Below are 13427 nucleotides of genomic sequence, written 5' to 3' on the forward strand. Positions count from 1 at the left end.
ATCTACTTGCATTAAAGGGAATGGTGATTACAACTCACTCGTTTAGACAGTTACCATTTTGTTTCACTCTGCTGACTATATTCTGGTCAAAACAGTTTCCATTCAAAACTTTTAACAGCAATGATTATCTTAATCTCAGAGTTCCTGCTACACAGCTGTACAGAACAAGCCTAAAACATAGGTGTCCAAAAGACTTAATTTCTTACAGTACAGCCAGGCAGCCTGATGAGTCAGACGCGAGTTTCCTATCTCAACACATAAGAGGTTTTATTTCTCTCAAAAGCCACAGTTACGGACCAAGACATACAACATCCATGGCCTGATTCAACCTATGATCTTTCTGTTTCCTAAAAAAGTTTCAGATAACAGTCCTTCTCCTGGCTTGTTTTGTGACAGATTAGAAGAACAAAATAATTAGTAGCACAGAGATAGAGAGTCAGTTAACTAACTTTTTGGCAGAATCTGAACCACTGAAAAGGCTATAAATTTTCTTCTGTATCTTTTCTGTGCATCAGTCATCTCCTAGATGCCACTTCTCTCCCTTCAGTCTAGCCAGAACTCTGATGTGAGAAGTCCTCTTCTTCACCCAACACTTTGACTGTGTTGTGCTCTCACCCTTCAGATACCTATTAGCATTCCCACTCTGTACGTATTGATTGCAGTCCATCCTTCCTCACCTTCAAGGCACTGCGTATTTCTGCATGTGATCAAGAAAGATATTATGGAGGAAACCAGTTTGCCTCAGTTCCTTTTTGTAAGAGTTTCAGTAAAATGCTCAAAGTTCTTGTAACACTACAGACATCAACCATGAATGTCACAGGACGGTTAACAAAGTTTGGCAGCTGCCGATGCTGTTATGGTAGCATGGCACAAGTGATTCTTTAGATTCAAACTAGCTTTGCACATAGTGGGAAAAAAAACAGTGAAGGAACACAGTGGAAAATGCAAATACAACTGCAGGAACAGGATGGACTGGGAAGGGAGAGAAGGATGGAAGAGAGTAGAGGCGCAGATTCACACTGTATTATCACAAACCTCACACCAAAGGATGGTCGTCCTTGGGTCATCTACAGTATAGGTGTATACGCCTATAAGTTTTCACTGTGAACCAGTGGTTATGTTTGAAAGAGTGAGACTTTTCTGATGCACTTCAGTTAAGATGTTAAAAACCTGGTCTTTCATAATAGAGAGACTGAGCCTACAGTAGATGAAAACTCTAGCAAGGGGTTCCTCCCAGACACCTGCACATACACAGGGATCCGAAGCAAGTGAGCAAGCGAGGAGCTCTCAAGTGATGTCAGGCACGTGAACTAAATCAGGTAGCCGGGATTTCAGGGCTCTTGAGGTGGGCAGACTTACGCATGGCTGCTGTGGGCAGAAAGGGTGGGTTTCTGAGACTTTCTTCTAGGCGTCACGCTCCTGTGTAATCTGGCAGAATTATTTCTAGAGGAAAGAATACTGGGACCAGAAAAAAGTCTCTTTCACATTATTAAACATAATAAACATTTATGCAGTTTAGAAATCAGCAGCTGAAGTCATGTTTCATTTTTGGGCTATGCATAGCATGTCTTTTTCCAGGCTCAGAAAGAATGCTGTAATTTAAAGCAGGCTGACTGACTCAATCAGTGTTTTTTGCATGTCATCTTGGAGACAACGTGGTGGGGGGGAAGGTGGAGGGAAGGAGGCTGAGGTGGAGAAAGGGAGGGTGGTTGCTCATCTGGTCTTTATTTCCTTTCCCTGTTTCTTAATAGTTCAAGCAAAGGGCCCATTCCAGCTAGAAGCAATGACACTCTTGCTGTGGTATTTCATCTTGGAGGAGGACAGGCCACAGCCTGCTGTGTGTGCTAGTGTCCTGGGAGCCTCCACCGCTACGCTGCTTTGGGGTGGGGAGGTTAGAGGGGGTGCGGGCAGTCCTTCCGTTGTTTTTGTTACAGTGGGAAGATTTCTAAAGAGGGCCCATGCTTTATCTTTTGCGTGAAGAATTTCCTAACTAGAAATCCGTGTAACGACTGCGTATGTACTTGCCTTACCTTCTGCCATGTGGGTTTTTGGGTTTTTTTGGTTTTTTTTTTACTTTTTTTTAATGATCTATCAGTGGAGATGTCACAAGCAGTTAGTGGAAAATGACATTTCTGACTACTTTAACCAACCAGGTTGTAGAGAAAACATAAAATGTATGAAAGAGAAAACATCTGTTAGGCAGAGCCTTTTAAAAAATGGGCTCGAGAGGCAAGGTCGGGTTCACTGGTGACAGGCCTGTAGCAGTCCTTGTTCAAAACCGATCCGAGGCTTGTATAACTCAGGATTCATGCATACTGCTCACTTTTGTAGTAGCAAACGTTCATTACACTCCCAGAACGTGAAGTACGCTAGTACTGCCCATACTCCAGATGAAAAATTGAAGCACAGACGGATCAAGTAACTTGTCCACAAACCCACAGAGAAAGGTTGTAGTCAAACCAGAAATAAAGCCCAGGCTTGCGGAGGCCCAGTCCAGTGCCATAACCACAAGACCACATTCTTCTCCTCGTGACATGCACTCTCCTGTTGGATCTTTCTTACTGCAGTTACACGTATTCTTATGCACTGCGCAGGATATGCCATGAACCAGGTCTTGAATCCTTAAGGATTTAGCGGGTAGTTGAAAGAGATCCTGTCCCTTTCAGAGCAGAAGGAAGGAAGAAGGCTGAGTTCTTCTAGAAACATCCTTTCCCCTGAAACTCGTCCTTATCGTCTTAACAATATTTCCTTTGCTTTCCAAGAGTTGTTTTGAAGAGATAAAACCTTTACAAGAGCAAAAGCATTTCTGATTCAGCCTAAAAGAAATCCATCATTATTATGATTCATACAAATATGAAGGGAACAAGAAAAGAGTGTGTCAGTCCAGAGGGTGCAACAAGCAGCATAAAGTCAAATCAGAGCAAAACAAGCTGTTTCCTGAGTGGTAATACTGCTAAAGTTGCATTTCATATTGCATTGTGCAATCACATTGAATTAAAATATTTTCTGCTTTGCCTCCTCCTCCTCCTCCCTGCTCCATGTATTCGCAACCTCCCAGTGCAGTACCTTCCCCTGCACACTCCCTTGCTCAGCCTGCAGAGAGCAAAGTGCTCATCTTTTGGCCACCATCAGAGCCCAGCACAGAGACTATTCAGGAACCCGCATAGGAACTTGATACCTTTCTTAAAAATTTCTTTCTTAATTAAGGATATTAAATTATCTGTTATATCAGGCTGACCTTGCTGTGGGCTACAAATTGTTAGGATAGAAGAAAAACAGATAATGCTTTGGGATGACACAGTTTCATTTGGAAACTGGGCAAAGAAATTAATGTTATTTTTAGATATATAAATGATGTCAAAGCTTCTAATTGAAATAAAATCATTATTTATTGTAATTGCCTCATTAATGTCATCTGAGTCCTACAAACCACTCTGCCTCAGAGGAAAAAGTACCTTAGCATAAAGCAGTGGTCTCTTCTGACATCCCTGGAGATCAACAGACTTTATTTCTAATGAACGTGCAAAAGTAGCTGATTCCCAAGTTGAGGGAATCTTCTTAAGATCCCTATGGTATTAAAGTCCCTCCCAAAGTACTTTCAGCACGTGTAGCCCAGCAGGTATCTGGCATGGAGGAAAGCCGCAACAGGTCCAGATTTACAAAAGGATAAAGGCACCAAAAGGTACAGATAGTCATAGACTTGAGCACAGAGGAAGCTATCTCCCATCAGCGCCTACAGCCCTCTTTATATTTAATAGAGGCCCTTTCTCTACTCCCCTCTGTAAATCGACACCGAAGTTACATCAAGCTGCACCCAGTATGAAATTAAGCTACAGTAGTTCATGAAGAGTAAGTACTAAATGTTTTGCAAGTTGCCATGTCTGCAGTTAAAATTCCTATGCAGCTTTCACAAACAGTTCACACAGTAGAGACAACATTATTATTCTGCGTGTAGTTTAATGCGAAGAAAGTCTCAGATTCTCAGCTGAAGCACAGAACAGAAAGCAATACAAGCTCTGTGGTCACCGCATAAATTGGAAAGTTCCCTGATCCAAATCCTCTTTGAAAATTATGCTATATAGTGGCATACCCAATCTAGTCTGGACAGTCTTCTCATGCAGTTTCTTTACCTCAACACTTAATAAGGAAAAAAATACCATCACAGGATCTATTGGAGATCTGCAGCTGCATCTCAACATCATAATTCAGTCCAAATCTTCTCTTCAGGCGGAGACTTTGCGTAAGCACGTCTCAGAAGAGCAATGAAGCAGAAGGCAACATCCCACATTTTGAATGGGTCTTCAGAAGCACCTGCCACTCACTTAGATTTGGAATAAAATGACCTCCAGTGACGTCTGTCTGCCTTCCTATCTGTTTTGCCTCTAGAAGGGTCCCATGACCTATAGGGAGGCGAGGGGCTACCAGAGCTACTCCACTGCTTTTTAAAGGGCAGAAGATCATCATCTTTAGACTTGTCAGCTCATCAGTAGAGCAGTGCCCCAGATGTGCCACATTAGCCCTAGGAGAAATCTGAAACCCACATGAAGCCAACTGGGGTGGACCAATTAAACTGGTCCAAAAATATGAGTCTTGACCTCAGCTTGGAGGAGGTAACGCCTGATTATAGCAAGGGTGTGACCCTCACTGCTCCAAAATTCTGATTCCAACTACTGAAAAAAATGCCAGCATGTTTAATATGGTGTGCTACCAGAGGAGAAGGGGGAGGGAGAGAGGAGGAGGGTATTGCCATTGTATGTTTTCAAGCAACGGATGAAGAGGGACAAAAGAGTCCGCACATCAGGAAACTATTAAAATGAATACATTCCTAGTTTCTTCATAATTAATTCAACATGGTCAATTTTGTATCAGAGAAGGGGAAAGAAAGATTTCAACCACTTCCTTTTATCTCAAGCTGTTTGGAAGAATATGATCTTGTAACACTGAAAAGAAGTGCCTCACTGCATCCCAGCAGGCGAGTGTAATTTTAACTCTTCTACATGCCTAATTTGATATGCAAATCCCTATTTTCTATATGACATACAATACTTAAATCATGCAGCAGAGACCCAGGTTCATTTAGGCACTACCCATCCCCACTTTCTAGCCCTCCCCCCGCCCCCTTTTTACTTCATATTGCATTAAATACTACATTGGAAGCCGTTTTCGCTGCACAATTCCCTAAGAGCATTTTTTTCAGTACATTTGCTTCGTTGTGAGAGTTAACATTTGGTTCACATTTTGACGGTTGTCTTCACATGCATAAGGACCAGAGACCTATTCTTTCCCTGTTCTTGAATTTTTAGGTTCTGGGTTAGGCTGAGCTATGCAATACCTTCAAAAAAAGATTCTTTAGGCAGCTATTTATATGCTCAAGTAATTCCATTGTTTTCCAAGTCCTACGGGAACAAACATTAAAGCTGTGCTTGGCCACAAGTATAGATAGCCGGTTTGGGAGCTCTTTCACAGTCATTCAGCAAGCAGAGAGTAGCACGCACAGGTAAAATAAGTCCTTGAAGTACAGTTAACCAAAATAATTATTTGCAGCTTTCCTTAATAGAAAATCCAGGTAGAGTTAGTTGAGCTCTGTGGCTCTGAAGGTCTACCAAACACATTAAACACTTGATCATTGCCTGTTGCCCTGTATATAACACGTACTATAACTGAATACACAAGCACACCGTTTGAAATTCTAAGACCTGGAAAATTCATGTGAACATTCAGCAGAAAAAAAAATAATATCTGAGGTTAGTTAGAATTGTGAATGCAAGTCTTCTATTAAGACTCCACTAACAAGCTTCAGCTAGAGAAGTGTATTCCATTCTGTGCAATACACTATCCACCCAAATTTTCTTCTGTGAAAAGGATTGACTGAAAGTTTTGGGAGTGTTATTTACTCGGTATGTTGTAATAGCACTTAGATGGCCCAGATGCAGTTCAAGGTTCCATTATGCTGCACAAGCTACATCACCACACGTAGCCCAAAGTGATTATACAATGCCACAAGAACCGCCGAAATGGCGGGGAACAGCAAAAGGACCTCTCCCCCGTCCTTCCCTGCCCAAATGAAGAGCTGAGGTACAGTCCGATTACATGACCTGACCAAGGTCAGACAGGAAATCTCTTAGGGCTACATACTCAATCCAGGTGTTGGAAGTCCAACGCCAGTCCTGTCACCACATTACCATTCTTCCCAAATATTTTTGTGTTACACTGCTTGCTTGTGTCAATACCTCCAAGTCTTTTTTTATTAAGGCAGAGGCCTATGAAAACAGCATACTGCTATTTAATCAAGACAGTTGTTTTCTCAGACTGTATGGTACTGCGCTTTTACATGTTTTCTATTTCTATACTAGCTGTGGAGTGATGACTAGGATTTGCAAAGAAGGAAACCCACACTATCAACTTCTGAAACCGTTCAGTGTTTAGTAATTGACACATCAAATAGTAACTAATATTTGGCAATTCTGCAAATATTATGCTTCAAACTCACTTAGCACAGAAATGAATATTATATATCTTTGGCCCAAGGATGGTTCTAATGATCAGCTCAACTAGGCGTTTTGTAGCAGAAGAAAAGCCTTTGTTCCAAAAAGCATGGCTAGGATTCTGAACAATCTGCAAAACCAGATTTTGATTTAAATGTTAGAATGTTTGCCAAGCCAGCTTCTTGGATTTCTGCACTTTGATCAGCATGTCCATGACAACCATGCCTATTGCTTTAATCATCATCAGAAACCATGTGCGTGTTATTAGTAACAAATACTGCCAAATCTTACTCTTGGTTTACCATTGTGGAAATGAGATCAAAATCACAGTTAACATACAATATGTTGACAACACTGGTTTTTCAAAGCAACCAAGAGATACATACTCATATATTGAAACGACAAACATAAAATTGGTCTTCTGCCATTTCAAAATTTACCTATAAAAGTTCACTGACACAGCTTAATTGGTATACTTTTAAATGTTTCCCAAAGAGTAAGACTTGGGGAATGAAAATGTTTGTAACAGCAGAAATAGGGTTCAAGCAAAAGAAGACGACTAATGTTACTTTGGATTGCGCGCTACATGTACTCGCATCTTTTGTTTAATGCTCTGCTCCTGGAGAATTGTGTTCCATTCTGAACACCACCCTGCCAGAAAGACACTGACTGCAGGGCCAAGAAAGTAGAGGACTATATTTATGCTCAGCAGAGGTACATGTATGAGGGGAAATAAAGAAAGGAGAAATGTGTGTAGGAGCAAACTTCTGTAGACATTTGACTGTGAAATTATTGTCCACATAAGGTGACAGAATATACTACTAGCAAGAGCACAGTATATGGTGACCCTTGGAGCAGCAAGCAGACACACAGAGAGCCTAAGCAGTCTTACTTGCTTCTAATTTTACATTTCTTTGGGAGGCCAGGCATCAGCTCCAGCAACTCATTGTCCCCTTTTCTGCAGCCCAACGCACTGATGGTGAGCAGGAAGGCTACAATACGCATACTGCCCTAGAGAGGAGGTGCTGAGAAATCCTACCAACTTTATCAGATGCCCGACTGTAATAGTTTCATTATTTGGGACCTCAGTGCAAAGCCACCTCCTGCCTTGATCAGCATTTAAGAGCAGAAGTGGTACGAGTGTGATAGAAGGTTTCAGATCAGCAATAACAACTGATGAGCTTTAACTCCCCTGAAGAACGAGCCTGTTTCTATGAATGCAATGGTGTAAATTCCTGATGCTTTCAGTGACGATAAAAGCCATACAGTAGACTCCCCAGTCGAAGGCTGAAGTAGCCCTAAGCCTTGTGACAGACAAGACCCCTAAGAAAATCCCAGTCAAATAAAACGCATACTGGCCTCCTCTGTTAAGCTACACAAACTAGTTTTCAATTTTTCTTTATTTTTCAGCCATGTCTTGCTAAGATATAATTTTATTTGTCATAAATCCTCAGTCTGGAATATCCAACACATCTAGAAATTCCATAATATCTATTGTTCAGTAAATCAAATAGAAGGTTTTATTTAAATAGTAATGCTGTAATGAAGAGTCTGCTTTCTGACAGTTATCCCCCTTTTCCTTTATCTGACCCATATCAAGTAAGAGTTGTCATCACTAATACACAAATTATACTAGAGACAAGAAGGCTGAAACAAAGCATTAATTTGGTTTCTGTAACCCCTAGATGCTCTTCCTATATTGCATGTACTAATTAAAGATGTAGCAACAGGTCATTTAAATGGAAGAAGTCTCCAGTGTCGCACGTCAGCAATATCATACACCGGCAACATGGACTACACTCATCAAGGAAAAATAGACCAGCTATGTTAGAATTCATTTTCTAAACATCTAACCTCTTTATCTGTCTACTTATTCTGTGGTTATTCAGATTTAAATGAATACAAAAGTCAGGAAGGACAAAGAAAAAAAAATTGACCAATCTAAGGATTCCCTTTTATGTGCCATTTTGGCATAAGCACGCAAGCGTGTCCTCATTCTCTACACAGCCTGCACAGAGCTCAGGAAGGTCAGAGGACTTCAGTGAATTTCCCACCACTCTACAACTTGTTGCAGTGAGGACTAGAATGCCAGGACACCCAGTACACTAGATCAGTCCTAAGACTTTCTTTTTCCTTTTCTAATTGAACATTTTGTGTATTCTTTATCATCATTATTTCATCTTTCTCAAAACTATGCATGTACAGTAGCACAAAGTAAGGGTGCTAGGTTTTTTTAACGCCACCTCCTAGTTGTGCTGACTTACAATTGAGAGTGTCAGAAAGCTCACATTTCAAAATAAAACTTCGTCCCTCCCACTCCTGCAAACCACTTGGGAGCCGGTCAGTGCGTCAAGCTGTTGTTTGCTATTATTGCTTCTCTGCTTTATTTGATGAAGCGTCCTTATAAGCAGACCCTTCCCGAGTTCTTCTAGGAAGGGGACCCACTTACCAATGTCATGCTGACTTCATCTTCCCCCTGTGCTGTGCGCCTTTCAGCTGTGTAACACAAACTTGGGGGAAGAATAGGGGAAGAAGAGCGCTAAATACATCGTTCCTCTGCCTTTCACTTGGAGGGAACTCTCTGCCCGTTGTTGTTTATAATGAATCTAGTTTTAAGCAGGGGCGGGGGGGGTGGGTTTGTTTTTGCTGACTCTGCAAACTGATACTTTGAGAGAATTGTCTGGGGAAAGCAAAGAGTCCTTTATTATGTCTGTCACTGCCAAGTGATTTGGCAGATTCCTCCATGAGATGCACAATCTGATAGGCTGTGAGAGAGCTTGGCTGGCCAGTTACCAGCAGAAAAGCTCAACTTAAACACTTTTAAAATCTTATTATGGCCAATTTGTGGTTTTGGCTGAATAAAGGAAGAAGATGAAAAATAGAGGCAGCTGGGTGTCAGTGAAGGATGGAACATCAATGTCATTTTTGTTGCTGTGCCACATGAAAAATACTGGCTTTGTACGTACGTTGGATCTAGCTAAGGCAAACACGTGCACTGGCTAGGTAAACCTACAAAGATGATTCCATTTGTCTTGGCATTTGTCTGGAAGACCGAGGTGATGTATCGCTGTCTCATGAATCAGAAGGCAAGGTCCTTTCGTTTGGCTAACTGCTAGTGGACAGAGGGCCCGGCGAGGGCTCTTACAGAATCCGTGCTGCTTCCCGAATTCGAGGCCAGAGGGAGTCCCCTTCAGCCTCAGCACTACCACCGCCAGTCCAAGACTGCCTTGTTTGTGCCCGAGGGCCACGAGGAAGGAAGGGGCTCTGGGCCGCCGGAGCTCCCACCCCAGGGCTACCCTGGGGAAGGAAGGCTCTCCCTTCTGCAAATCCCCTGCTGATTTCCAAAGTCAAAGCAGCACATAGAGTCTGTTACGTAGGCCTAGGTCTGGACATTGAGAAATACTTCAAGTAATAGCTAGTTTCTGGTCCTTCTTGAAAAATCTGTTTGGTTTTGATCATCCCCAAAGGCCTACCTGTCCTGGCTGCGTTAAATAATCTTTGAAAAGTCTAAATGAAGATACATATAGGTGTTGGAGAGCCATACAGTCACATAGCAGGAGAAACGCTGGGTGCTTTGGTTTTACGGAGTAAGCCTGTCAAATCAGCATTTAAAGCATAAAATTGTCAACTCCCCAGACAAAAAGTATGCTGAAAACGTAAAAACCTCGTTCACGTTATGGTTCGTAACCTCGTTTGAATATTACTTCAAACATGGTAAGAGAGAGGTTCCACCCAGCTTTTGCAGCCAAGGGTAGAAACCAGGCCAAAGACTACCTGGGCCTAAAGGCAACAGGACAACATACGTTAACATGGTAACAACAAAATATTTTGCCATTATGAATAGGGGCATAACTTTGCCAGGTTAACTCGGAACATAAATAAGTCCCTGTATGCAGAAGGAGTAAGAAAAGATAATGCTCAGCGAGGGAATTGCAGGACCTAAACTCCAACCAAGGTTTACTATTAAACACCATTCACAAGAAGCCAGGGTGGGGAGGGAATAGGAGGTTAATGGTTTAAACAAGGTAAATCCCACATTTTGTAAAATAAGCGTCTTTAGGTTAATACCAAGAGACAAAATGTGTCGTCTTGCTCTTTTTTGGCACTTAGTTAAGAAAAACCTTTGGCGAAAACGGTTCTTGCCCTCTGGCTGGATGAGCACTGAGATACCTCTGTCGCAGAGCGACCGGGTGCTCGAGCCACCCTGCTGGGCAGGGCTGGCTGCTTCTGCGCCAAGGAGCAGGCTGTTTCTTGGAAATGTTTATGCAATTCAACTCTGCTGCTGCTGAAGCCACAGACAGTTAAAAAAAAAAAAAAAAGAAAACCCCCAACTTCAGACCTCTCAGGCCATTAGTGTATCTCACTCAGGCTTTACCTTCCACCAAATACTGTCAAGTTTCTGTTTTGTTTGGACCTGAAGGTGGAGGGAGTTGGAGAGTTGCCTTCGCTGCTGTCAGTGCTTCCTAATGATGTTTCTCACTAGAGAAAATGAGCTTGTTTGTTTGAGAATCCAAATTCCCTCTGGGGCAAAGTTTGGGAAACTGAAGATATGGGAAAGAAAATAATATCTGTTAGGGCAAAGTGTAAACATCCATAAGGCAGAATAGCGAAACACCTACAGAGAATGTTGTAGCTTTGCCAGCAAACTAATTAAAGTCACTGACTGAGGAGGGAGCTGTGACAACTGAAAAGTTAAAATAAAAATAAATCAGAAGTTTAGTCTAGCAATTATAACAGGAAATTACCGCCGGAGTCAGGGCTCCTATGTTCTTTTCCCGGTTCTGCTTCCGACTTACTGAGCAAGTTGGAGAAGCCAAATTTTAAAAGTAGCTGCTAATTTGGAAAGCCTCCATTTCTGATGCCCAGCTGTACACACAGAGGACTTCACTGACTAGCATCTTCAGTGCCCTCCTGTGCATTTGGGAGGGCAGAGCATTTCCAGGCACTGGCGTCTCTGAAGTCAGCTACCTGACCTGGGGAAACCTACAGTTATCAGCCGGCTCAAAGTGACCATCTCTGAAAGTTTCCCCTCTCTGTGAATGGTGGCTAGTGCAACATATTGCTGGGGGAGTCTGATGTTTAAATGCTCTTTATGGGCTGGCATAACATATTGTAGTGGGAGTGTTACGTTTAAATACTGTTGTAAACATTTACAAGACTTCTCAGACACACTCTGTCTCCAGAGTCAGTGCTATTACTTTTGGAAATAATGCACTCGGTGACCTGCACATTTTCTGAAAGGACCACTTCTTAGTAGGGGTAATGAAGCTGCATTTCCAGGTCTGACTGCAGGAGGAGTTTAAGTGGAGTACCACTGAAACTGAGAAATCAGAAAAAAACTCTTGTCTTCTGTTCAGTAGCATAGCCCCATTTGAAACTACAAATAAAGCAATCTGTGACGCTTTAGGAGGAGGGGGAATGTCTCTCAGTCATGGGAGCTCTCTGTACACAGGGTTCCTATTCAATTCCGTGAAAATTTCTAAATGAAGAGAGCATGTGGCTCCTTCTTACGGAGACTTGAGTTGTGCTACAAATTCCTCAGAGGCAGAGCCAAATTAAGTGTCCAGAATAAGGATGTCTCCATAAATTGACATTTTCCTGCCCTACATTCAATTACAATCTCCCATCCTTATCAAGGGACACCATGGATCAGGAGGTGACACTCTGGGTGCCTGCCAGCCACTTATTTAGTCATGGAAGTCCGAACGTTTCTCATTATACCAGTGAACACTTTTTTTTTTTCTTCTGTGCAATACTTCTGTAAATGTGTGTGTCCTAGTGTCAGCTTCATCTTTGCTATGAGCCAGGATATTTACAGTGGGTTGTCACATTGAGTGTCATGAAGCAAATTATTATAGGTTTGCTTATTTGTAGCGGAGGTTGCTACTGCATCTGATCTTTTAAAGAAGAATATTGCTATGCTGAGGAATAAGCATGAAAAATAGAGTGTGTTGTTCACTGACGCTACAGAAAGGAGGGGGAAAAAAAAAAAGCCAGAGTAGGTTTGGAGTCATCCTGCTCCTCTTCCGCCCGCCAGCGGGTGGGGTGGAGCGCATTCAATGTTCCTTTCCCGCTTGCCCCCACGCGCAACCCTGGAGGTAACACAGCGTACACCATCTCCATCAGCCACGGGAGCTCGAGTCTCAGAGCTCCTGCCAAGCTCACGTCTTCTGCCAACCACCTGCTTTTTCAACCCATGTTTTCACATAGAAAGCAATTTGGACCTACACACTGAGAAATCATACAAGCTCCCGAAACAAAAACAAACCCTTTCCCAGCATGATGGGCCATTTAACTTTTGTAAACTTCATCTGGGAACCTCAAAAAAAAAAAAAGCAGCCGCAGAGGCGTGACACATAAATAAATGACAAAGAATCCTTTGATAGGTGATCATACCGTTCTGCCACTCTACAGGCGAAGCATCTCCCTCTAGGCAACAATAAACAAAATACAGTGAATGCATGGGCAGTATTTCAACACCTGCTAGAGACTCTGGGGAAATGGCTTCATCTTTACAGCTATCTTCAGGACAGCTGTATGCAATACTCTCATCTTCACCTTAACATATTAGCATATTGTGCACCTTACTATACTTTCGTTAAGTACAACACACAATTTTAGTCAGTGTATTTAGAAAAAATAAAAATGGTATTTGCATAAGGTCAGCGTCTACTCCACTAGCTTCCCGAGATAAAAAGGCTTTCTTTAGGGGACATTTCACATTTAGACATCATAACAGTCCATTTGAGAATCCCTTCCTACTTCCTTCAAAATGTAGAAATCTGTGAAACCATTTACCAAGACCAAGAAACCAAATGAAGTTCATGAAATTAATGATTTCCACTAATCAAAAACATGTCTTTCCTTCATACTCAGTCCCAGTTTGTGCACTCCCATATAATAATGCATATGCAGATACTAATGAATTGCCACTATTTCATT

General features: G+C 42.1%; 1 protein-coding gene across 1 annotated transcript in view; it reads left to right on the forward strand.

Annotated features, from left to right (window-relative positions):
• ZCCHC24 (zinc finger, CCHC domain containing 24) overlaps window positions 1-13427 on the forward strand; it is a 97208-nt gene that overhangs the window by 72243 nt on the left and 11538 nt on the right. The gene's annotated exons all lie outside the window — the stretch shown is intronic.

The sequence above is a fragment of the Pygoscelis adeliae genome, unplaced genomic scaffold (genome assembly GCF_000699105.1).
Source record: "Pygoscelis adeliae isolate BGI_AS28 unplaced genomic scaffold, ASM69910v1 Scaffold269, whole genome shotgun sequence".
Lineage (NCBI taxonomy): Eukaryota > Metazoa > Chordata > Aves > Sphenisciformes > Spheniscidae > Pygoscelis > Pygoscelis adeliae.